Source organism: Aulostomus chinensis, chromosome 20 (assembly GCF_037954235.1).
Source record: "Aulostomus chinensis isolate RoL2024-O1b breed Wild chromosome 20, RoL_Achi_v1.0, whole genome shotgun sequence".
NCBI classification, from domain to species: Eukaryota; Metazoa; Chordata; class Actinopteri; order Syngnathiformes; family Aulostomidae; genus Aulostomus; species Aulostomus chinensis.
This window is the reverse complement of record NC_141339.1, coordinates 5,904,681-5,907,117: the sequence shown is the minus strand read 5'-3', so window position 1 is coordinate 5,907,117 and position 2,437 is coordinate 5,904,681. Positions and strand designations below refer to the sequence as shown.

Genomic DNA, 2,437 nt, shown 5'->3' with positions numbered 1-2,437 from the left:
CTGTCTGCTCATACAGTCTCAGGTGACTTCTCTGTTAACCAATCCCTGGTGCACGGCTTCCAAGTTGTGGAGAGGCAGGTTATTGGTCGGTAGTTGGATGGATGGGGCCCGTCTGGGGGTCCTTCATCATGATCAGGACTGTCCTGCCCTGGGTTAGCCACTCTGGGTGCATCCCATCCCTTAGCAGTCGACTCTTCTGTGCTGCAAGGCATTCATGGAGTGCAGTTAGCTTCTTCAGCCAGTATGTGTGGGTCATATTATATCAGTGCTGTCCAGCTCTTCATCTTTGACACTCTGTCTTGGATGTCTGCCATTGAGATGGTTACTGGTTCTTGTTCTGGAAGGTTTCTGTGGTCAGTTCTAAGGTCCATTAGCCAGTGTGCATGAGTGTTGTGTGTGTGTGTATATATATATACAGTATAAATATATATATATATATATATATATATATATATATCACAGCAGACACCTCCAGTAAAAGTTTAGTTTAGTCTTTTAATACAACATACAAGAAAATGGAATACTATATATGTTCAGTGTGCCATTTGGGAAATATAAGGATCATAACTAACTTAACTAACGTATATGGCTCTTCACTCCAAACCCATTTCCTGATGTTCTTATGCCAAAAACAGTCAAAGATGTGTATCAAAGAATAGCTCATCTATAAATTAAATCCAGTCATTATCTACTCACCCTTTTCCTAATCAAATGTTGACAGAATTTTTAGTCCTCAAAACACTGGCAAAGTTTCACTGTGAAATGGGGACTGCACTAAAGGAAGCATGTGTTGACCAGCGCCTTTCTCGATGCCATGGATTTTCGAAAGCCAAAAGACTGTTCCACGAAAAATTCCCCAAAAAAACAACCACTGTATTCCTTCCCGAGATTCCCTCACAATTCCTCACAAGCCTTGTCATTCATATCCAAGAGGTAGGGTGAGGAAGAAGCTTTTGGGGGGGGGGGGGGGGGGTTGACATGTGTACTAATGGTTAGTGTCCCTTTGGACAAGTTGGTCAATATAGTGGATGAATAAGGTTGTGAGTATGCTTTCAATTTCCAAGTTAATACTGAAATAAAGTTTAAAAAGTAGACAACATTGGGACCCAACAACTTTGTTTGGATTTATTGAATGCTGTGTTATTCTCACTGTTGTTGAGCCTCTGTTTCAGCCATTTTTCTTAGATTGAAGGAAACTCATTGGGTTCCCTTATTGTCTATGTCCAACTAAATGTGAACAAAATTAGGCAGAAATTGTTCTGAATGCCCCAGTGGCCTAATGGACAAGGCACTGGCCTTCGAAGCCGGAGATTGTGGGTTCAAGTCCCATCTGGGGTGAGTGTAAGCACAGCAACTGTGTCTTAGCTCTAAAACTCAACAGTTGTCATGCTAAGAGAATTTGCCACTCCATAAGGTAAAGAAATTTTTGAGGCAACCTCCATTATGAAAGACACAATGATTAATTTGTGGCCATTTTTGATACAAACCCCTTTTTCTTCTTGTGTTTCTGCCAAAAACTCTGACAGGTTTCTATTAAAGGGATAGATCACCCAAATTTGGTTTGATATAACCTTAACAATCGTTATGTTTTCATCCCTTCAAGGACCAAATCAATGTCAATGTATTACTAAAACATAACTTTACAGTCGGTGGTTACATCAAAGTACAGAACCTGTGTGTTCATGTATTTTTAGCTAAATTTTGCACTTTGAAAAATTCCTCTGCAAGCCAATAGGTCAACTCTTAATACACGTTGAGACCCTACATTTCTCTCTCTACTTCATCTGTTCTGATATTCGACATATACCATCACACACATCCATATCACACTTAACTCTATGATCAATAATTTTGTGCCTAAGCACAATACAGGTGTTTTCAATTTGGAATCCAACCAAGGCACTTGCTGATCGCTGCGAACTCCAGAAATCTTTTTCTGTGTGGTGTAAGTGTACCAGTAGTGTGTAAAGACAGTTGACCAGATCCCACGAGCTCTTGTTGGTCTCACGCCAACGCACATAGGTGACCCACAGCTAGCAGATATGGTCTTAAAACATGACACCAGTTACTTTTTTTTTTTTTTTAACTTGTCATGTCTGGACTTCAGGACACTTTGATTACAGTAGATGAGCACTTCGGATTTTATGGAATCCTGGTCATTAGTTGCTTCATTTATATGAGGTATCAGTGCAACCCTCTTCTGTGAAACGCCATCATCATTTTGAGGAGTTAAAAATAAGAAGGACTTTCCATCAGCACAAAGGTGAGTTGATAATGATTGGATTCATCCCTTTAACTGCAGCTTTGATTCACAAAAGAACCCTCAAAATCCTTCTTCACTTGTATAATGTAAAAAAATGCAGCAGGAGCGCTTGTATCCTTGTTACCACCATTGCTCATGGAGGAGAATATTTAGAATAATTAGAATATAGAATGA

At 39.8% G+C, this 2,437-nt stretch overlaps 1 non-coding gene across 1 annotated transcript; it reads left to right on the top strand.

The window, feature by feature from the left end:
- The first annotated feature begins 1,265 nt into the window (after positions 1-1,265).
- On the top strand, positions 1,266-1,338 carry trnar-ucg (transfer RNA arginine (anticodon UCG)). The gene has a single exon. It is a non-coding gene; the product is annotated as a tRNA-Arg (tRNA).
- Positions 1,339-2,437: the final 1,099 nt, after the last annotated feature.